Source organism: Ornithodoros turicata, unplaced genomic scaffold (genome assembly GCF_037126465.1).
Source record: "Ornithodoros turicata isolate Travis unplaced genomic scaffold, ASM3712646v1 Chromosome36, whole genome shotgun sequence".
Lineage (NCBI taxonomy): Eukaryota > Metazoa > Arthropoda > Arachnida > Ixodida > Argasidae > Ornithodoros > Ornithodoros turicata.
Window position 1 is genome coordinate 208,372 of NW_026999366.1, and position 23,896 is coordinate 232,267.

Sequence of the window (23,896 nt, forward strand, 5' to 3'; positions counted from 1 at the left end):
CTAACCGTCAGCAAATGCGCGCGGGCAAAATGAATGACAGCGGTGTGAAAGTGCGTGGCTCGCACAGAAACTTCATTCGGAGCAGCGTTCAAGATCTATCTTTTCGCAGTACAGAGGAAATTGTGGTGGTCACTTTTAGTGAGATACCCTACACTCTAAATCTGGTACCGTCTGGCTACCGCTTATTCAGAGGGCACAAAATTGCAGTAATGTAACCCCTGATTTAGAGGGTACCACAAACCCGCGAAGATGAAGAGGTACAGATCACCCTCTCATTTTCGAGGTTTTCCAGAAGTTGCCCTTTCCCTCCCCTCTGGTTGAATTTTCAACCATCGGCACCTCGGCGACATAAAGACAGAAAAACGAAACAAACGAATCATTTCGGAACGTTTATTTCTCTCAAAGCAAGCAATAGCACATCTATGTGCGTATATGACACAAAGCTCGAGTAACGAGCTAACCAATTACCCGTATCTTCAACCTAGCAGAACGAACGACGGAGTGACAGTTAATCAGTATCTATATGGGAGAGACAGAGAAGTGCGATCAGCAAACTTGCCTCTCGGAGATAGACTTTCACGCTCACCTGTTATCTGCATTCCGTTTCCCAAGCTCCTCCTGATGCCAGATACCATAACCTGCAAAGTTTTATCGGCGTATCGAAACAGTTGTTGCCTAAGACCTACCTAAACAGTGGTATTTGTACCCAACGAAGACCGGATCCTTCCCATTGATCCCCGCGATAAAGAATATGGATGGTGACCGTGTAGCGAGCAACGAGTAAAAAAGATGCAGCTACATACCGAAGCCATTCTTCACAAGCACACTGCCAGTCTGGAAATCAACGCAGGCTACATCATTTTCCTTGATCCCTGCGACAAAAAATTTCAATGGTGAGGGTGTAGTAAGTAGCAAATAACAAGATGTCCGGGTACATACCGGTGCCATTCCACATAAGCACGTTGCAGTCTGGAAATATGAAACGCGTATAACAACACCATTCAAACCGCGCCGGCACGACGACATGACAACACACGGACGCAAGGAAGCAGCTGTCTGGAACACTGCCAACAGCGTCCTAAAGCAAAAGCTTGCCTTCCGTTGACGAGAAGTTCATGAAGTACACACATCTTGTTTTTTCTTTCTGTTTCGTGGCCGAGAGGAGAAGGTTCACAGGGGATTCACGGCGCTGTTAGGCGGTTCAAACCGTCGGTGACTTCACAAACCCGCTATGTACCGCTTCAAACTTACACGCTGCAGCCCGAACCCCATGAATGAGAAGGTTCTCGAAGGCGCACCGTGAACCCTGTTTCTTTTTTAGAGTGTGCCAATAGTCGCCTTTGCTTTTTAACGTTTGAAAAGAAAACATGGAATAATAATGAAACGGTTTTGCATTCATTTATGTGGGTATCTTTTGTTCTTACTGCAAGCTGTTACAATCGCGAAGATAAAATATGTAGACTGTCTAACTTACAAATATACTGTTTTTATCATCCCAGCCTGCTTGGATGATCATCAGCAGCCAGCCGTTCGGTGTGGATAGGTTAGCGAGCACCACATGAATGTATCGGGCTAGTACGCGGTAGTAGCATATAGATGTGACTTAGCTGTATATAATGTCTGTTGGGGAAACGAACGTATGTTTAGATGTATGTGCTGCCTTCTCCGCTAACGTAAAGACAGACCGTTTCATATGTGCTTTCAGTGTCTGGGGTTCGATCTGTGAACCACTTGGGGGCGAGCATCCAATTACATAAACTTCCTTTGGCTTCCCATCCTCGTATCGTTCCCACGGAGAGTGTCCGTTTACTTCCCTTCTGTGGTCTCCATCTCTCTCTCTCTGTGTTTAGTTGTAGTTGCAATAAAGAAGTCAACCTGTGCGGACGTGTGTGAGCGTGTAGTCCGTCTTCAATCGACGTATCCGCGGATGGCACCCTTACTGCTTGCCTCTTCCCGGCGCATTTAGCCCTTTAGAGCTACAATGTCCTTATGTATTATATGTGTATAAATATATAATGTATTTATGGTCCTCCATAACCGATAGGGAAACTCCACCACACGAAAAAACGTTGTTCGCCGAATCAAGCCTCGGGCCCCTGCGTAGCTCTGTGTATAGTTGAGTGGGACACCAAAAAAATATTTTCTCGCCAAAAAGTATCAAAAAGTACCTAAAAAGTACCTTCAGTCTTAATTTTTTATGTGCGTTAGTATAGACATTGATCCGTCATCTGCACCCATTTGGGTTGTTCTCGGCCGACCGCTTCATTTTTGAAAATGGTGTTGAAAACGGCCAGCTGTACCAAAAGTACGACGTTTGGGATTAAATTGGGCAAAAAATATTGCGTGGTCGGCCTTGACAACACGGTATTTTGGAGTATGGAACATGCTGGATTTATTTGTCCCTTTCAGCTTGTGCGAAATGTGCCTTAGCAAGGCGCAAAGTGGTAAAAAATATCGCCAAAAAGCAGCCCCCTTCCCCTGGCCGAAAATGAAACACAACGGAAGAACTGGATATTGGCAGAATGATAGGGCCATGCTTTTTCATTCTATCTCACTAAAGTCCACCTGGACGCAAAACCCTGCTCGATACGTAACTTTTTTCGTAGCATGGTTTTCGCGATTCTGACAAAATTTGTCCCCGCCTAAATCGAAAACGGTTCAACATTGTCCAGTAAGCCCCAGGAAAATATCCTTATTTGCAATAAGGAGTCGATGACAATTTTGGGAACCAAAACTGAGCGGGGTCGAGCACGACCTTCGGGTGTTTTGGCCTGGTACCCCCTGGTAACAACCTTTCAGCACTCTGCTCCAAAGCAGGGTAACCTAGAATTATGACGTCAGGATGCGTTTTTTTTTTTCATTAAGCTCGAGTAACCTCGCGAGTTCAGTGTGACGTAGCATCACGTGACCCTGCCACCCTTAGCCGCGAATTTGCGAACGGTTGGAGTAATTCTGCGCTCAAGATCGCGGAAGTTGATTCTTGATACATTAATAGTGATAGTGATTGATATATTAATAGTTCTCTCAGTATCCTAAAGACAACGGTACGAGTCGCACTACATGTGCCATACTGCACTTTCAGAAAAAAAGTTGGAGCAATTATACTTTTTAGGAGGTAATAGTTGTCGCATATGTTGTGCCTAAAAGGTTGCAAAGTTCTACCCTCTACCTTGCTCTCTGCCACGATAGGGTTACCGCTTCTAATTCGGTGAGCGAGGGGGGCGTACACCTTTTTGTTGTATTTTGCATGGATGATAATTTCTTTTACCACCCTTTTACGCCCCTTATCAGACGTTATATTGACCTAGGTGGTAACCAAGGAAGTTACCACCCTTTCGCACCTTTTTTCTTAGATTGTTGTTGATGGAACCATCATGACACATGAAGTACGGATTCTCAAGTTGTTCACGTGTTCCATGTTGTTGGTGGGGGTAACTCGTTACAAGTAACTCGATACTGGAACTACGTAGACTACTCGGCTTAGCTATTTTCAGTAACTTTTTGCATAACTCTTTGCTTTTGAGCTCCAGTATCTTCTTGTGGAGTTCGTTCCTTACCTTCTTTTATTTTTCGCTGGTGGGGGTTAAGTTTGTCAAAGCAACTTCATGAAAGTTCCAAGTTCGTGTTGTTCGATTCTCTTCTACAAACATCGCAGGCTGCGTCCCCCCCATGACTTGAGGTGAAATATGACACATGCACGGCGCGTCTAACTCCCGTTGTTACGCGGTGAATGTTACAAATTTTGTTTTAGCTGAACATCAGGAAGCTCAGGTATCGCGCATCTTAACGATAAGCAGTGTATTGATAATGATAGAGGGCGTTCAGTAGCAGGGTTAAACTTTGCACAGTTATCCGATATGTGTGAAGGAGACAACCAATACATCATAAACTTGCTTTGTGCTCTTATTTCATGTGCCTTATTACGAGATCAAAATCATCAAATCCCTCCCTAAAGAAGCCTATAAATGTAGGCTGCTTTTGTCGTAGCAGATATTGATATCGTTTTTGTATATCGAGACTATTTTGAAACGGCTTGAATCGCCCATTCTGACAGCAAGGTCTGAATTAACCATATAGGCAGGTCAAGAACTAAACAGTATATATATTGAGTAGCAAATAACTTGAAGGTAACCTGTTACATTTCTAAAGTAGCTTAGGAACTTCACGTGAATTTTCATTACGTTTTATTAGGTGTAACTGCGTTTGAAATTTAGTTACGGGCGGTTTTCACGTCAGTTCAGGCAGGAAGCTCCCATCGACCACCTGGGTCTTAAGTATTTTTCATATCGATAAGCTCATCGTGTATTATGATCAACAGCGGTAAAATGAATAATTGTTGCCGAATAGCTTTCGTGCAAAAAAATCGAGAAAATCCGGCCCAGAATTCGGATGTTTCAGTTTTGCAGTGTTTGCACGCGTATATCTCCCGGGTGTTAAAAGATATTGTTGTGATTTTTTTTATGTTTTTTGTTATGCCTACAAGCCGACCGTCAGAGACCAAATTTTAGCGCGCAGGTGCAACGCTGTGTGCTATAAAAAATCGCGAACATGCCCTCTCGCGCACTTTTGTCCTAATTTCGACGCGTGATATCTCTGACTATAGATGTCTCTGATTGCCATACTTGTATCGGCTCACTCAGCTTTTAATGCTATTTCATCTGATATATCTATCTTGCATATACCTCCTCGCGGCATGTGCTGAAATAGGCAAATGTGTAGGCATAATCCAAATAAGAAAAAAACATGGATTTTGCGCGCGTATTTCTCAAAAATGTCCCACTTGATTTCGTATACAGGATCTTTTTTTAGGCGATACAGATTTTTCATTAAAAGACTATAAGGGCTATAGACATGCTGTTTTCACTTCTATCATCTCTGGGCCGGCAATATTTCTTCGTCAAATGTTGCTCGACCGTCAAATGAATAATTACCTAAAAATCGTTAATTAACTTTTTGTTTATAAGAGGTACGATGTTGTCGAAGAGAACATCTGTTCCTGTCGGTGACCTGATATCGTAGCCATTTTCAGAACAAAAATCCGTTCGGTAGATCTTCCGCAAAAAAATCGTGAAGGAACACCATTTTTTCTTGATATCGTTCAATGGGCACATCTTCGGAGACTCGTCTTTCCTCACCCCTAATGTAAGAGGGGGAAAGAGCACACTATCTCCTCTTGCGTCCTGGAAAAAGATTATCAGAAAATGCAGCCCAAGATAAGGGCAGTTCCGATAGCGTCGCCCGATACATGTGTTTTTGTTTTCTTTCAGCATGTTAATGTTCAATTTCGACGCATAAGGCGGCACTGCAGCGGCATCTTCGACGCATGAGGCTCCTTCACCATCTCTCGTTGGCCTGCTGAGCATGGCCAACCTCTCTTCTCCTCATAATGAAACGAAAACGAAGGAAAAACGCATCTAGGAAGATGCGCAATGAAGAAAATAAAGAAAAAAATGGTCTTCCTTCACGAATTTTTTTGCGGACGATCTACCGAACGGATTTTTGTTCTGAAAACGGCTACGACATCAGGTCACCGACAGGAACAGATGTTCTCATTGGGACAACTTCGTAGCTTTTATAATTAAAAAGTTAATTAATGATTCATAGGTAATTAGAGATTTGACGGTTGAGTAACAGATGGCGAAGAACGTCCGCCGGCCCAGAGATGACAGAGGTGAAAACAGCATGTCTATAACCGTGATAGTTTTTTTTTAGGAAAATCTGTATCGCCTAAAAAAAGACACAATGTATATTTTCCCAGGATATGCCCCGATGGTAGGCCTTTCATCTAACGCAAAAAAATATTCTCCCACGGCGTATACTGGTGATTAGCGCTTTAAAACGCGGCCCCACTGCGTACGAACATGTTGGAGATATCTGCAGCCAGAGCAAGAAGCGTCGATGTTGGAACAAAACTGCGCGACAAGCATGTTCGCCGCTTTTATACAACAGAGTGTTGCACCTGCGCGCCAAAATTTGCGCTCGGACTGCTGACAGGTAAGAGTACTAAAGCACAAAAAAAAATCCACTACGATATTTTTTAAAACTCAGGTGGTATACACGTGCGAACGCGGCAAAATTGCAACAGTCGAATTCAGGGCTGTATTTCTCGATTTTTTGCACGGAAAGTATCCGGTAGGAATTATTAATTTTACCAATGTTGATCATCATGTGCGATGCGTTTCTAAATATATACAGGGTGTCCACGATAAGTGTAAACAGATTTTTTAAAAATATATATAACACTTTTTCCAAGATGAAATCAATTGCAATATAGCATATGCCGAAGGGCACTCCCTAGCAGGGCATTAGCAAAGTCCAAAGGCAATGTCTTAATTAACTTTCAATAATTAACTTTTTAATTATAAAAGCTACAAAGTTGTCCCAATGAGAACATCTGTTCCTTTCGGTCACCTGATATCGTAGCCGTTTCCAGAACAAAAATCCGTTCGATAGATCGGCCGCAAAAAATTCGTGAAGGAACGCCATTTTTTCTTTACTTTGTTCATTGACGATTCTTAGAAGACGCGTATTTCCTTCATCCCCAACGGGAGAGGGGGAAGGAGCACAGTGCCTCCTCATGCATCGAAGATGAGCTTTAACTTGCGGAAACAAAACAAAAACAAATGTATCGGGTGACTCTATCGGAACTGGCCTTATCTTGGGTTGCATTTTCTGTTTCCTTTTAATCTTTTTCCATGACGACGGAGGCGATAGTGTGCTCTTTCTCCCTCTCACATTGGGGGTGAAAGAAAGACGCGTCTTCTAAGAAGCGCAATGAACAAAATAAAGAAAAAGATGGCGTTCCTTCACGAATTTTTTGCGGGCGATCAATCGAACGGATTTTCGTTCTGAAAACGGCTACGATATCAGGTGACCGAAAGGAACAGATGTTCTCATTGGGACAACTTTGTAGCTTTTATAATTAAAAAGTTAATTAATGAAAGTTAATTAAGACATTGCCTTTGGACTTTGCTAATGCCCTGCTAGGGATTGCCCTTTAGCAATGCTATATTGCAATTGATTTCATCTTGGAAAAAGTGTTATATATATTTTTTTAAAAATCTGTTCACACTTAGCGTGGACACCCTGTATATATATATATATATATATATATATAAAATGAAAATCTAGGAGGTCCATGGGACCTCCCTGTCTGAGCTAACGCGGAAACGGGCTACATTGTATTCTGGCTAACCCTTCCGTTTTCAGTGACTTCCATCTTTCAACAGTCTAACTTAACTGGCAACGAGTTCCAACTCCTATCTCTGTTCCATATAACCTCTGTTAAGTGAATATTTCTGAAGTAAATAGTACATATGCAGGACTGGTGATTATATACTTCCAATGTAACGTTCTTTTTTTTTTTTTCGTTGCTGATGAAGTGATGCCATAAAGATCCCATGTATCTTGTGACTATGATGCAATAAAGAGTTTTCTACAATGACATATTGTTTTTGTTTTTAAAAATCGCGCAAATTACCTCTTGTTTGGGGCGGTAGGAGGTACCCGTAAGTGTGCATTGGGAAATCGTTGGGGTACGATACAGGCTGCCGATAACGGACCATTAACACCCCCGTGTTGCAAACCGTATGCCGGACCATGGTCGGGAGCCGACCCGGTCGGGTCGGTCACCGCCGGCGCACCGACGTTGGGTCGTCGCGCTGTGCTGCCTGGGATCATTCAGATGTGGGCGTTTCGACCACTGCGCTCCCTACGCAGTTTGGCGCCACGTATCCAGATAACTATTTGACATTTTCAGCTGAATTTTTTTTCCACTTATTATCTAGGTTGGGTAGCATTTCATCAAAAGTTCTGAAGACCCCAAGGTTTGCCTTTGAGGAGTGAAAAAATCGCAAAGTTGCCACCTTTGTAAGATATGGTAGGTTTTGGGAACCTCACAACTCGTCCCCAGGTAAGTCCCCAAAGTAGTCTACACCACTGTGTTCGCCTCGAAATGTCCTTTCTCCTCATAGCGAGTACGTCGTATTGTGATTTAGGGCAACGCCCCTAGCAGTCTTTTTGTGAGGGGTGACTACGGAAAATGCGTCAATTCGACAGCGTGGGCATCCCATATATGCCCACTCGTGACAACTTTCATATTGCTCAGAAACGCTCTTCATGACGACTCAAAGCAGAACGTAAAAAAATTCTGCTTCATAGATGGCCGAATTTACGCTGCGAACGACGTTGAGTTACGAACGTAACTTCGACCATCTCTGAAGCTTTTTTTTTCTGTTTTAAGCCGTCATGAAGAACGTTTGTGAGTAAAATGAAGCCTGTCACGAGTGGGATGAGGCATATGTTCGCGGAACCTTGAAATCGCGGTCCCGCGGTGCGTTGATCCTGTACCAGGCGTCTTAGAGGCCTTCCACCTTGAAAATCCAGGAAGAAGTTAAGGAAAGGTGCCACAACTGGGTATTAAGCCACTCCATCTGCTTTTCAGCCCTTCTGACTGATGGGGCTGAGGTTAAGGGGTCCCTACTCGGTTGGTGTCCGGGTCATTGCCGAATTGCCTTGTCCCCCGTCACTCCTGTCACCTCATCGAGCAGGTTTGACTGCCATTCAACGCAGCGTAACAGCGTAAGAAATCGCGTACATAGGTCGCCTAAGCTTTCTGGGTAAAAATTCTTACATATTTCGTTCGAATATTTCGCTTAACTTTAAATATCGCGAAGGAAAGAGCGCTCGCAAATTTCGCGAAAATTACTACTTATACAGTGTATTTTTACAGAGGAGGTACATCAACAACAACAACAACACATATTCTTACAGCACTCAACCGCGCCACACTGCACGCTCTACTTTTATGTTGGAGCCTTATCGAGATTATAGGAAATATCTCATGTACTTTAATAACACTGGAATAAAGCGATCTACACCGCTTGTTCTCCGCCCCCCCCCCCCCCACCACCACAAGAGTTTCGCACCAGTGTTGCGGATTTAACGAGTCAAATCAGATTTAAATCAAATCCATGTTTTTCGAAACACCGCAAGTCAAATCCAAATCAAGTCCGGATTTAAATTTGAGGCAACATATCAAATCATTTTAAATCCGGATTTGTTGTTGGTGCGCTAAATCAAATCCGGTTTTAAACCAAGATTTATCAAATCCTTCAACAAATCCCGAGGCTAAAGTTCCCGAAATAACTGTAGCATGCATCTGAGCATGTCTACAAGGTATACAATTACTGCATGCATTCGCTGGATAGGACCCGTGACATGGTACAAACACCTATAAACGTCACCTGCAGCGGAGAGGAATAGCCAACATAGGGATGCGAAGGTTGAAGCTGACATTTTATTTTCACGCGGATATCAGAGTAACATTTGTCAAATACGCCTACTCGGCACATATGATAAAGCCACCTGTCGGGAATTATGTTACGTTAAATGTGATGGCTGCGTGCTGCACACCGCAGTTGTGTTATAAAGAACTCAATAGTACATCCGCACAACACGCCCAACGCGCTTATTCTCTCAGGTTCTTGTTTAGAAAGACCAGCTGCTCCAATGGAGCTGGATGCACTCTGTTTGTTTTCGCGGTCTTGATCAGGCTGGCTGCAGAGAACACTCGTTCAACTGCTCCAGAGCTTGCACGTACTGCAAATACATGTTTCGCTAACTTCCGAAAGCAGCAGGTAGCGGGCCGCTGCGGACATCCAATAGCCGAGAGGGGAAACATAATCATGTACTGTGCACTCGCTTAAATAGAGGACTATTTCATCGTTCGTTCTTGCGGTACAAGTTCTGCGGTGGCATCAAGTTGACCATAAGCAAGCCACTATGAAAAAAGGGATACCAACATTCACATTCCTGTTCCTGGACTCAATGACCTAATACCACTGGTTCTCATGTGCACATTTCGAGACTTAATTTAGCAGTCTCTGGGACACCAGAACGCGACATCAGTCGCAGTTCAGAACCAACAAAACAGACAGAATACGTATATGGTAGTCCTTTTCTCGAACGTACTGTGCCTGAGGTCAGCGACCCTGTGGTGCGCTTTCTCCAATACGTTCCATTTCTAAGAAATCATAGAAAGTTGCGACACTGTTGTGAATTAAACGTAGAAAATTCCCATGAGATTATGTTTGAGAGTATTTCATGACGTGCCCTTATTGCTCGGAAAGAAAGATGTCTATAGGCCACCTCTTAAGCTTGAAGCAGTCGATAGACACTGTCCGTAGACTGTTTCACGCAATCAAAAATTCACGGGATTTCTTTTTGAACGAAACGGAACTTTCGGCGGGGCATTGGGAACCGAGATGGCGGGATGCAATGCAAACCATCCCAAATCCAACATATTTTTAACCTTCTCCTCATTAAGAGTTGCATTGCGTCATGTGAAAACATATGTGAATTGCAATTCAGCCAAATGTCTTGTAAAAACGTAATTATAGAGACGGCTTTAGACACGACTGACAAAGAATCTGCCTGCCCGGCAACGTCAAATTTCGCAGCAGTCAAAATCCAGCCATTTGCCTTAAGAAGCTTGACCAAATACACATCCAATTCCGTCGCAACACACACACACACAAAAAAAAAAACGTAATTCAGTCCAAATCCAAATCATCTGCCAAAATTGTGATTCAATCCAAATGCAAATCATCTGTGAAAAATGTGATTCAATTCAAATCCGAATTCTCGCCATATTTTCCTCGTAAATCAAATCCCAAATCAAGTGCACGAGCCCTTTGATGGATTTAAATCCGGATTTAAATCCACAACACTGTTTCGCACAGCCTCAGCTGAATCGCACCGCATGGTACTACGTATTTGGCTTCCATCCCAGAGGAATACGATACCGAGCAACATCGGTCGGAGTAGTATACATAGCACAGGTTACGAAACCGCGACTCCGCCTTGAGCGAAACTGCGTCGCCTCTCTTCCAAGGACGACCCGCTCAGTCGAACAAAGCTATAAACAATGATTGTCGTTAATCGTTCATCGACATTTGAAGCACCTCTCTGGTCAAAGTAAGCTCCCGCTCTGATTCTTCTGCCGGAATGGACATCATTGAAAAGCTGGTCAGTCTTAGTGGGTGATTGACATACGGGAAAACTTAGTGATTGAAATGATGTTTTGAGGTAAAGTGAAGTTAGCGACGCAGCGTACTCCAATTTGCAAGGATGAAGGCGTCACCTACTATAGGCCATGAGAAGTAAAAGTGTACAAAATATGAGGAAGAGAAAGCAATAGACGCGCTGAAATATCGAATTGCGAATACCGAAACAAAACTAGTCATGCCCCCCTCCCCCTCAAAAGCGGAAGCCATAGAGTATATCCTCATTGTTGCAAACTTTATGCTGCCGCAAACTTTACTTGATTTGAATGGCCAATAGTTGTGTTTCTGAATCGGTTGATGACATACCAGTTGCGGACAGTTCATCGCTTTATTTTCAACAAGATCGTAGAGGGCGTTTATTTTCTACCTTTACAAAATTTTATCAACACGCTACAGAGACCAGCACAGATTCTATTTTTAGCGGTTGAGTTCTACGGCCACGCGGAAATCCCTAGAAGAGCGTATGTACGTCCACGATTACTAATTACTTACAATACAATAATGAACCGTTTAATTGGGGACTTTCCGGCTAAAGAAAGACAGCAAAACAGGAGAGATCCTCGTTAAAGTCACTCCATCTTTTAAATATTAGGAAAAGAGTGGGTGCCGCGGAATATATTTGGGGGAGGAAATGACTTTTTTTTTTCTATGCGCATAGTGCTGGTGAAGAACCGCAGTGTATCAACCGACATTGTAGGATCCACCACTCGCAGCAACGAATGCGTAACGCCAAATGCATAGATGTCCCACAAAACGTGCCATTGAATCATAATAATAATAATAAAAAAAAACTACTCCACCTAGAATCATGCGGTTAACGGCTTTTGTTTTATTAGGACTTTGCCACCACCTCATGTGGTTGTCATATATTGTAAGTTTAATTATGTAAATATTTGCAAACTCAACTCGGAAGTTTGCCAAGTGAAGGTCACTTTTTTACCCCACCAATATGAAGAGCGGGCAGAATTCACACAACTTCATGACAATTGACAGTGATGTTCATGAGGTATCCCATCGAAAAAAACAGTCCAACAGCATCCTTTTCCGAACACCGTGCTATAACGCGCGATGGCTTTTTGAGCGCAATCGCCCACACACCGACGAAAGGAGGTCCTAAAGCCAGCCCACAGAGTGATAGTAGAAAAAGAAGCAGTTCCTAAAATTGGGAGGCGCCAAGTGTTACCCCAGCGAAAGTTGGACGCGACAAGCAATGCCTGTGGTATCTTTTTCTGCGATGCCGCGGTTGGGCTGGGTTTCTAACCTCCTTTCGTCGAACTGACAAAGATTCCGCTGAAAAAATCACTTTGCGCTATCTTGCCGGAGCTTCGTAGGGCATGATGTTCGGCATGATGATTTCTTCCGATGTGATAGCTCCTGAATATCCTCGTCAATTATCATTAATCTGAGTAAATGAGACACGCTCTTCAAGTTGGTGGGGTAAAAAGTGACATTTGCTTGGCAAATTTCAAACTTAAGCTTCCAAAATTTTACATAATTAAACTTAGGTTACGTGGCATGCACATCAGGAGGTGGAAAAACCCGTCAAGAACAAATGCCGTTGACCGCATGGCTCTAGGTGTTGTACTTTTTTTTTATTATAATTCAATGACACGTTTTCGAGGACACTCTGTATATTGCTCCAAAGAGCACCTGCGCAAACACTCATTAAATCATTCTTATTGAGGCAGCGAATTCGCAACACTTTGCAACACTGCGCCTCCTCTCCGGAGGTTGTTGACTACATAAGGTTTGCTGTCCATTAAACTTGTTATCTCTTTTTATCTACCTCTGTTATTCATCGTGGGTTATTAACTGGGTTCTCTGTATATACCACCGTTATTCATTGCTTGCACTGAACATGTCATCAAGTTAATGTAATAAATTTTCTTTATACATATGAAACCTGTTGCTGTGTAGCCAGAATTTGTCTGTACTCCTTGTCACGGGTTTAGTACGCAGTCATACACCAGCTTGCCAGCACTATTTACAGCACCTCTTTTTTTACAGCATTTCCGTGTCCATCCGTACAGATCTTGTTTATCAATGTTCAGCTTCGTGCTGAACGTTATTTTATGTCGTTAAGAAACACCATGCCCGTCAACTCAGTCTTGTTATCGAAATAGCAGCGAGGGAAATATTTTACTTTGCCTCCGGATACTCATTTGTACCGGATGTGGCTCCTTCCTTGTATATTTTCTTTCCTGTGTACAAGCGGTTCTTAATTTGCCAGTCCTTCAACATTGAAGTCGTCCCGCTACCGACGACGTTTTACCAATTCCCTGCTGTGTGACAAGGATTGTCGAGTATAAAACCTTAGAACCTTGAAGAGCTCCCAGCGCACTGCGCCTCTACGTTCTCACGTAACGAGCAGTCTGATAATGGTGTGCTATCGTATCTCACCGCACCCTGATTTTGGAAACCTGTACCGCACCTTATCCCAGATCATCCCAGGTTATGCAAATAAAAAATAAAAAAAAATAAAAAAAAACACAGTTCTTTGCACCTAATGCGAACCTGCATTGAAAGTTTCATAGCGAAGAGGGTAACAGAAGCCGAGAAAATGGCCACCGCGAATATCGAAACTCATGCGACTCAGAATTCATATCAGGTTTCGGCGGTGGCTTCTTCCTTCTTTCTTCCTCTTACTGCCTCTCCTCTACACCTCCTAGATACAAAGAAACACGCAGCTCACAGCAGAAAATATTCTACTGCACCGAAAAGTGACGGTGAAAGGGCTCGGCATTGTCGCCCCCCCCCCCCCCCCCCGGGAAAGGTGCGTCCTGGACCGACTTCTAAGTGAACTGTCCCGACATATGTCTGAAAGCGTCCGACGAAAACCAATGAAAAACCCAAGGCAGCACAGTAGGCATCGGGATTCGAACCCGGCTACCTCCCGGTTTCGACTGGGAAATGATGTACAGCTAGCATGCCATTGAACTCCATCGGGAAAGGTTATCGTTCATTTTTAAAGAAAAAAAACAAGAAGAGAGAAGGAAGTGGCCACATGGTTGATGACATGGTTTTTCGGTTCACTTCCGGTTCGTACAAGGGGAAAGAAAAAATGTGTGCGGTTCCGGTTCGGTTCGACATGAAAAAAAAAAACGTATTTTGTACGGTTTTCAGCCACGGCTCAGTTCCGGTCTCGACCGCAGTTTCCGACACGCCCGGGACGGGAGAATCTTTTCGGAAGCTGAAATGGTACAGGAGAAGAGCCGTGGGTACCACGTGGTTCGCTAACGAACCCGGCCCCGTCTTCGGAACACAGTCACTTGATTTCGAAGCGCGAACTTCAAAGGCGCGACTTTACTGCGAGCGTTATTCTCGAGCGGTTACAGCATGAGAGCTCCTCCGGGTCGGGTGGAGGGTGTTCACAACTTGCGCGCCGAAGCCACGTGACTGTCTTCCAACGAGTGGGCGACATCACCGAACCACGTGATCCTACCGCCCGTTCTCCTGTACTAAGAGAGCCTCCGAGAAGGTTATCTCCTTTTCCTGTGCCAAGACAGCCTCCGAAAGGTTCTCCCCTCTCGGGCGTGTTAGTAATACGAGCCATTGCGCCTGCAGTGTGAAGAGTCAGTTCTGCCGTGTTGAGTTGCGTTAGAGAGACAAGGGCCTCCACCAAGGATTACCCGTAGACTGTAAGTTAATTATTCCATTTATAATTTCGCAAAATGTTGGGCAAAAATATTTTTGGTTATGTGGTGCATCTTGTGGTCCGAATTAGTGATGCGTCAATCGCGAATGATTCGGTCACAGTGAACGAATCACCTTCTGGCTCGCCTTTAGGCTGGTCCTGGCTACCCTCGCCTTCCACTGGTTTTCATGCCTGGCTCCCGTTATTCCAAAATGACTCAGACATTTTGAGTGGCAAAGTACACATTTATTGATGCAATGTATTGACTCAAAAGCTCATATATTTACCGTGCGTACAGGACGTTTCGTTCGTTGAATAAACTGCAACCAAACCAAGCTCGAACTTGAGAAACGCGTACACAGTCTCCTTCCGCAAGCAACCGTGCCCTACGAGCATAGGTCGGCATTTTCCTAAGAATTCATTCAACATCACATCATGGTCAGTTTTCTGCAGAGCCCATCACATCACATCACGAGCCCGTAACTCAACTTCAACTTCAGAACCCATCGCATCACATCACATCATTCAACTTCATCTTCACAACCCATCATCGACTTCAACTTCAGAAACCATCACCGACTTCAGAGCCCATCATCAGAATTCAACTTCAGATCCCATCGCGGTTTTGAAGTTGAATTCCTATGATGGGTTCTGAAGTCGGTGACGGATTTTGCAGTTGAAGTTTGTGATGGGGCTCTGAAATTGAATACCTATGATGGGTTCTGTAGTCGGTGATGGATTTTGAAGTTGAAGTTTGTGATGGGGTTTTAAAGTGGAATTCCTATGATCGGTTCTGAAGTCGGTGATGGATTTTAAAGTTGAAGTCTGTGATGGGGCTTTGGAGTTGAATTCCTATGATGGGTTCTGAAGTCGGTGATGGATTTTGCAGTTGAAGTTTGTGATGGGGCTCTGAAATTGAATACCTATGATGGGTTCTGTAGACGGCGATGGATTTTGAAGTTGAAGTTTGTGATGGGGTTTTAAAGTGGAATTCCTATGATCGGTTCTGTATATAGGGTATATAGGTGGCGTGCATATGACGTCACACCATAGCTTTACCCGTGCTTTTTCCCTTTTTCTGGTGAACCGGAGCACCCTGGCTATACGTGTGCTTCTTTTCACTCTTTCTGGTGATCCAGCTTACGCAAATGCACCCCACCTATACGGACGAACACTAAGTGAATTCTTAACGACCGAAACATTTGGACACATGTATTACATACAGAATGTGAGGCGCGAATTGAAGTGAAGACTGCAAGGAGCCCGGAAGACCACCAACTTACAGTCCGTGAAACAGTTTCTTTTCCTCTCTCACAATCTGTGAATAAGAATGTGTCGACACAGTGCACAACAATTCCCACTCTTACCTGTTTTTATTTGATGTTTGAAACAACCTCTCATCATAATCACTTGACTGTAGTGTTAGTCGCTTTTTGAGGTAACTTCGCAAAAGTATCATGAGCAAAGTTAGAAATCTATATTTCGCTTCACGTCCAAGCAGGCAGAACGCACAACGCGGGCTTCTTTCTTTTTATTTTGCTGCAGGAAAATCCGACGACAGTGACCGCGCCTCTTGCACGTGCGCGGCGCCAGCAGCCTGTCTGCTGCGCCTTGTTGCAGCGCGATGTACTGGATGTACGCTACCACAATTCCGACGTGCTTCTGAGTTAGGCTGCAGCAGAGCGTTCAATTGGAGTTCGTGGAGTGCATTTTTTAACGGGGAAGGTGGTAAGGCCACTGGCAAGGTTCTATGAAATGTGCGCGGAAAATGGGAACTCGCAGAACTTGGAATTCCATTCTCACTTTGTGCCCAATTGACAAGGTATATTCGGAGCTCAGCTCCCAACTTAATTTCGGCATGGTAGCAAGAACTTTCATTTCCCACTCAATTTCATTTTGAGAACTTGAAGGTTGTAACTTCATTACATATTTAGCTTAATGACATATCTCGTAACTAGCAACTTTGGGTGGTAATTAACTTCCCTACCTCTGCTGAAATGTACTTTATTGGCGATGAATATCTAAGATATAACACCTGCGTGCTCTGATGGAACACTTGTGTCCGATGGATGCTATATGCATGCGGAACACATAATTCCCAAAAAAACATGACCTATGCACCTCAGATAGAGAGAGAGAGAGAGAAAGAGAACTATAGTGACCTCTGTGTATTACATTAAAATAAAAGACGTCCACAAAAGCAATGCCAGCCTGATCTTGTCCTGTTTGGATCCCGATCACACGCAGGAAAAATAAGCAATCTAAGAAGACACAAAATAAGCCTAATAAAACACACTTCGTCAGCAGGACAGCAATCTACTGTCGTCTAGTAAAATGCGCGTACGCGACGTAAGGCAGAGGCTCAAATCCAAACCCATCCAATATACATATATACTCACATTATAGCTGTAGGCGCACATTATAGCTGTAGGTGTATAGCACAGGCAACTGTGAGCTGTAGGCTCACAGTTGCCTCCGGCTACATGACATTGCCCTCCGCGCCCCACTACGCGAGAGAGTAACGCGTTCCAAACACTTTCCCTCCCTGCGACCGCCGATACACAACGAGGGGGTGAGCAAGTCCGCCAGGCATCTGCAGTGTCAGGCCCATACGCCCACACCAGACACGAAAAGCGAAGCGTTTATGTTCAGAGGAGGCACAGTAAGCCGGTTTCGCGTTTCGCCGCCGCGAAAATAGTGTCGCAGCCTGCATTTCCCGCCAAATTCCGGCTATTTACTTTAAATTGGCTCCTGTCCCCCACGTGACCTTTCTCGATCATGATTGGCTGAGGCTCATTTCACCCGTGGATTCGCCCGCGTTCGTTTCTCCGAGGCGCCGACCCGTCTGACCGTTGTGTAGCTCGCGTCTACATATGTGAGCAGGCGGCGATTTCGTCGATTTCGTTTCGTGGATTTCGAAGATCTTCGAGCCATGGACGAACGCCTGAATGAAAGGTAAGCAGACAAACGTATGATGCATGTCAGTGATGAGACGTTTAGTACTGTCGCCTAACAGTGTGCGTGGAGGTACGCCTTGTCCCGTATTACATCACTTTCTGCCGGTTATCAGTCATGCCGGTTGATGATTCTGCGTGGCGTTACTTGTTGCGTTTTGTTCCGCTATTTGAATGTGTCTGATGTTCAATACACTGGTGTGCATGAAAATGAAAACAGCGTGCATCGCGTACGCAGTGCTCCTCCAATTTTGGCATTAGTCGACATTAGGCGCGTAACACTGGCATCTTACAGAGCGTATTCAGCCAATTAACGTTGCCTGTGCTCGGGTTTACCATATTATTAACAGGTTCCCTTGTGTTTTTTTTTTTCATTCAGACACCGACAGCTGTTCGTGGCCCTGCGATCCGCGAGCATGTGGCCCCTGTCACCAGAAAATTCGACAGTTGTGCTGGGATGAAGCGGTTGGCTTCTGCGACTCATCACGTGCTATATATATGTATAATAATATCTACTTTCTCCAAACCGGATAGGTTCCCTTAAAGGTCAGATATGCCGATTTTGAAGTGCCGCAGAACTGAGCGATATTCGCGCCGTGTGTTCATTACCGAACACTGAATATGTGTGCGAAATATCTTGCTCCAACTGTTCGTAGTTTTTTAGAAAACATTTTTTTAAATTCCCACGCCCGGCCGTCAGACCGTCGGCAAACCCTGCGCACGGGCGCACCGACGTCACTGCTCTCGGTTTATCTGTCTTTGGCTTGGCATGGCCTCTTGGCTTGGCTGCTTGGCTTCTTTCGTTTCGTCCTCTGTGCATCGTACATAAGCGAACAGCTGTTATGTTGTTGCTAAGCCGCAAACAAAGCATGTGAATATTTTTTTTTGGCACGGCGTCGTTGGAAAGTGCACTTCCTTGTTCTGACCTTGCCTTTTATGGGCTGGAGCGTGATATGCCACGGCGAAGTTGTCGAAGATGCGACGGTGCTACGCTGTTAGAACAATTCATCGGAGCATTCAAGTGTTACCTATTATAAGCTGCCAAATGACCAAGCAGTGCGAAGCTCTTGGCTGACAGTGGTGCCTGCTAATTTCCACTGCAAGGATTTCGCCCACGTATGTTATGATGGGTTACGCGCGACTCCAGAGGCAATTTGGAATCTCGGCACGAAATCGTCTGATGAAAATCTGAGGTGCCCGACGCACAACATTTTGAACGTGTCACGGAGGATCAAGGCAAAAAACGAGAGCAAAAAAGGTAAGTCGAGGTTCAGATATAAAAAATAGCAAGCTTACTGAATCGATTATGCAGCTGTCCTACTGCGCTTACTCTGATATAACCACGATTAACAGCACAATAGTATTGATAATCTAACTTCTGAATTATCACAGGTGCACGCTGAAGGCGGAAATGAAGCATGATCTGGCTTGCATCTGGTGCATGAAGAAATGGCTGACACGTTAGTTGCAGTCTACCTCCACCAACAGGTATGACAATGTGATGTTATAATTTGAGTATTCACCTATGTTCAACTTTTCATGTGCACTCGCATGCAGACATCTTGACACCACTTTTAAATCTGCCCTCAAAGTTACAACCTGTGCTTTCAGGGTGGAAAACAAAGGTCGCCATTCCGATTAGCTGCTATCTCCCAGTTCAAGCACTTTTGCTGTCTGGACACTGGTTCCTGTGGATGGGGTGTTACAAGCTTCACTGTCTGATATAGAAGGTACGTTACATTAGCTCAGTTAATTTGTCTTTTGCACAGTTTTGTTACTGTTAGCTGGATTACTGTTGGACATACAATCCTTTGACACACAGAAGCTGATGTCGCCTCTGATAACGTTTTAGAATTTTCAGTGTCATCAACGTCCATTGAGAAAGGTGCCTTTACTATCTGTGAATAGAATTCATGTTAACATTGTCTACTCTTATTAATTCACTGTCTGTGTTCTGAGCGCTAAGAAAAATGGAAACTATTTATTTGTCACAACTTCACACTGGATGTGGTACTGGCTTGACATGCAAGCTAAAATACCTGGATTCTACAATAACTGTGTTGAACTTGGTGCATTACCGTGGGCAATGCCACATTCACTACATTTTTAGTGGGTCCGGTGCACAAATACTGTGTGCATACTGCATACATACATACTGTTCGATTAGGCAAAAATACCTGAGCAGTGCTGTGTAGTCTTTTTACCCAAAGTCCATACTCTTACTGCAAAGTCACAGTACGTAGAACAGCAATGTGCAGGTATGCTGTGATAGAGATTCACAACAGAAAGAAGACTGTCGAGAGCATCTAAATTTTAATGAGACGAGACTTTCGCGCACAAGGCTGCTCTTGTTAATGTCTAACATAAAGTTACAAAATCCCAGAATATATAAAACATGTTGTAATGTAGAGAGCGAAGGTGGATACAGACATAACAATAATTATACAATCATATATAATAAAATAAAAAGGGGGTACAACTTTCCCCTCAACTCAACTCGACAACTCAATAACTCTACTTATTCTCTACCTTACAACATGTCTTATATATTCTGGAATTTTGTAACTTGATGTTAGACCTCAAGAAGTACAGCCTTCTGTGCAAAAGTATTCTTTCTGTTGTGCACAATCATTATACAGTAAATACGACTATCCGTTTCTTGTCATTAAATGCTTTTTCTTTTTTTTTTTTTCTGCAGTGATGAGCATCCATAAGGACACATGCCAGAAAGGGAGTCTCTTTGGGATGACAAACCCTCATCACCTCATGAGGATACAATGGTTGACGAATGGTTCTCAAGCACATCGAAACTTCAACAAATAATTTGTGAAAAAGCCAGTCACTGCTAGCACCAGGACTTGAACGTGGACCGTCCTGCTACCAGTCAGAGATGTTACATTTCAGGCGCTCATTGACTTTTGGTGAATTACTTGTTGACTTTGTCCCAAGGTGGAGCTCGCCACAGCTCACTTGCCTATCTGTTAATGTTGTGACGTGTGTTGCGTTTTTCTCTTTGTGTGTTCCAGACTCAGAACGGTTAATTTGGATCAGGTCAGGTACGTTTCATTTAGACATGGCAAACATAAAGTGGTGTTTCTCAACACAACTTAGCAGTGGCCTTCATACATTACTGCTACGGCCATTAAGCGTGAATGGAAAGCTGCTCATTATGCATGATGTAAAACCCCAAGACTAGGGAACACGAAGCGACAGACACAAACACGTCCCTTTGTGTTCCCTAGTCTCGGGGTTTTACATATGCATCATCTTCACCAGCTCGCTTGCTTCCTAGCCATTTTTTCTGCACATTATGTTCACTCTACTTTTATCGTGTGCTATATAATCTTGTTCAAGTTCTGTCAAACGACGTGTAATGCTATAAAAAAATTCAGTACACTGTTTATGTGGGTTGAATGGTAGCGCATGAATGCAGGAAGGAAACTGTCATGTTATGGCAACTGTTTACGTATTGTACATTTAACTACTAATTTTATTGGTTAGCTTTCGCCGGCGTATCATGTCAAGCCATGTTATATTAATTTGGAACATGTTCTTCTTAGTAACCAGAGCAGCTGATACACAGTGAGAACATAGCCCGTGTGTGTTTGTCTTTTCCACCGCAGCCCTTGGGTTCCCTCCCTGATGGCTACACATGTGAGGGATAGGTTTCAGAACTGGTAGTTCCCGCCAAGTGTGAATTGCTTTTCAGGGGATCATCACGCTGGCAGGTGAAACATATGGTTTAAATTATTTGCAGGACAGGAATTGCGTAGCTTCACACAAATACTACTACTATAACGTAAGAGTGGTTTCAAATCTAGCTTTTTTGTGTTCCTGACGTTATCGCACAAGATGTAGTATCCACTATGATCCTTTATATGGGGGGTATGTACAGTGCAATCAACAGATGCTATTTACAAATCTGTGTTTTCTACTGCGTTGAAATGGGGTAGTTTGTATCTGAGAGCCATAGTGAAACACAGGCAGCCAAGGACAGACTTTTGATGCCCTCGAGAAACATGGCAACTCATTGCAGGGACTCTGGATGCTGCCTAAATTTCCAGAACACACAGCTCAAGGCAGCGGTTAAATAACAAGTGGTTAGAGAAATCCAAGACAGTTGCATGTGTAAGCAGTCCGCTGTTGGATTTGCTTCTGTCCGAGATACGTTATCTCAAAGGGAACGCACGGACACACTGAGAATGATACTAGGGCTGCCTGTGAAAGAGAATGAGGAGAGGGGAAGATATATAACCCCTTTTTTCTTGTCTGTTATTCTATTGGTTAAATTGTCATTTGCTTAGCTGCATATATGTGTATATTCCAGAGTCTGCTAATAAATATATCAGTTTAGTGCTAGCAGTCGCATTGTAGATGTCTCATCCTGTCCTTGGCTGCTTGTGTTTCACTATGGCCATGCTTTCTATTGCAAAAACAGAAAACAAAAAAAGACAATAGAAACACACGAAAAGAGCGACCTAAAAAGCTGCCTGTTCTAGTGCTCACATGGAGGCAATGCAATGAGGTATGTTCCATTCATGAACTGCGCATAGTAGTACATATCACAACGGCAACCGATTATTTAGATTTTTCTTGAAGTACTTTGTTTTTTGGAGCTTTGTTTGCACAGTCTATTATTGGAGCTTTATGTGATTCCCCTCTTGAGATACTTTAAGATTGCTGATGCTGTGCAGTTTGTTAATTTTGAAACTGTACTGTGCTGAGGTACAAAAACAGAATTGTCATATCTGCATTTGAGCACATACGAATAATTTGTAAGTACTTCCCTTGTTGACATTAATATTTGCACCAGGTCACAACATTGTTGATTGATGGAAAATGTAAATAAATATATTTATTTGCTTGCCAAACAATGCACAAATGTCTTCTTTTCTAGTGAGATATTCCCTGTTCACCAGACATAAATGTGGAAAAGTTAAAGGGGCACAATTATGGTAGAGTCTAGCGTTGCTTTTTGCCACTTCACATATATTCACTGTTATTCGTGTGCACATGTAGGAATAGGAAGGTAGAGAATGCGCATAAAATATTTCGTATGCAGCCACACATATGGTTCAGAAGATTAATTAGATGATGTCCAAGCATATATAATTGTGCTTCATGTGCAATGAGTATGCTAACGAATTGCTTCCATGAAGCCTTTTCATTTATTTTTGATAAATTCTTTTTATAAATGTTATTTTTTATCTTATATCAATTTCATATTACATATTGTATACTTGTATTTTTATAAATTTGATAAATTAAAAACTCAAGTTATACGGCCCCTGTAAGAGTGCCCTTTGCAAATGGTTTGGTAACATGTCTCTAACTGTAAAGGTAAGAGGCAATCGAGAATGCTGCAGACAAGGTTGCAACTTACATATTGCTTATCATGTCCTACACACAAAGTGATTTGTACAATAATTCCTGAGCACGGAATTAATTCCGAGGCTGGCCAGTGATGTCACCCAGGACGACAGGTCACATAATTGTTTCTAACACTTTTACACCCCATGGGCTGAGTTGTGAATTGAAAGAGCACTCTACAGAAGGATAAGGTGCACCTGATTTCTAGGATCTATGCTATGCCCTAACTCTTCAGACCCCACATTTCTAAAAACACCATTTCTAAGTGGCAATATTTGCTCTGGTACTTCTTTTGCGTCTGCATAGTGTGCAACCACATGGCTACTGGAGCTTTCGTGTGCATGTTTTGCGACGGTGCTCATTACAAACAATATCCAGATGTTAGACATAAAATGCAGTAGTTTGTAGCGTGCCACACAACGCAGCGTGACATGGGAGTGTGTGATTCAAAGAAAGCTTCTGGAAAATGCACAGAATCCCATAAAATGTGATTTGTATTTCGTTTTACGTCTCTCGTCTTTACATACCATCGTCGACGCTGTTGCACATTGATAAATCGTATGTAAAACTTGTCCCATAGCAGTATGCGGTTTCTCAAATACATAGCACAATTTTTTCGTGCAGGAATAAAACGCTGTCGGCATTTTCTTGCTAACACGGCTGTCGAAACGTCAGTCTCTACAATGGGCAAGTGCTGTAAAGGGGCTAACGCAGACGCGACTTGATACAAATTGTACGTGCTCACAAAACACAAATGACGAATTCCAGTCACAACATCGCACAGAGGTTGGTTCGCGAATGAGTTCGCAGCTGCTGCACTGTTTACTTATCGCGGAACGGTGGAACCCGGCTGTCCGCCATCTTCAAGCACA

The 23,896-nt window shown here is 43.5% G+C and overlaps 2 long non-coding RNA genes across 2 annotated transcripts in view; one reads left to right on the forward strand and one right to left on the reverse strand.

Moving 5' to 3' along the window:
- Positions 1 to 376: 376 nt before the first annotated feature.
- Positions 377 to 1,049, reverse strand: LOC135373948 (uncharacterized). The gene is made up of 3 exons (XR_010416680.1): positions 940 to 1,049; positions 587 to 872; positions 377 to 519 (listed from the first exon to the last, which is right to left on the reverse strand). It is a non-coding gene; the product is annotated as an uncharacterized LOC135373948 (long non-coding RNA).
- A 13,496-nt stretch (positions 1,050 to 14,545) lies between these two features.
- LOC135373949 (uncharacterized) overlaps positions 14,546 to 23,896 on the forward strand; it is a 41,622-nt gene continuing 32,271 nt past the window's right edge. The window contains exon 1 of the long non-coding RNA XR_010416681.1: positions 14,546 to 14,704. This is a non-coding gene — a long non-coding RNA (uncharacterized LOC135373949). The remainder of the gene's footprint in view (positions 14,705 to 23,896) is intronic.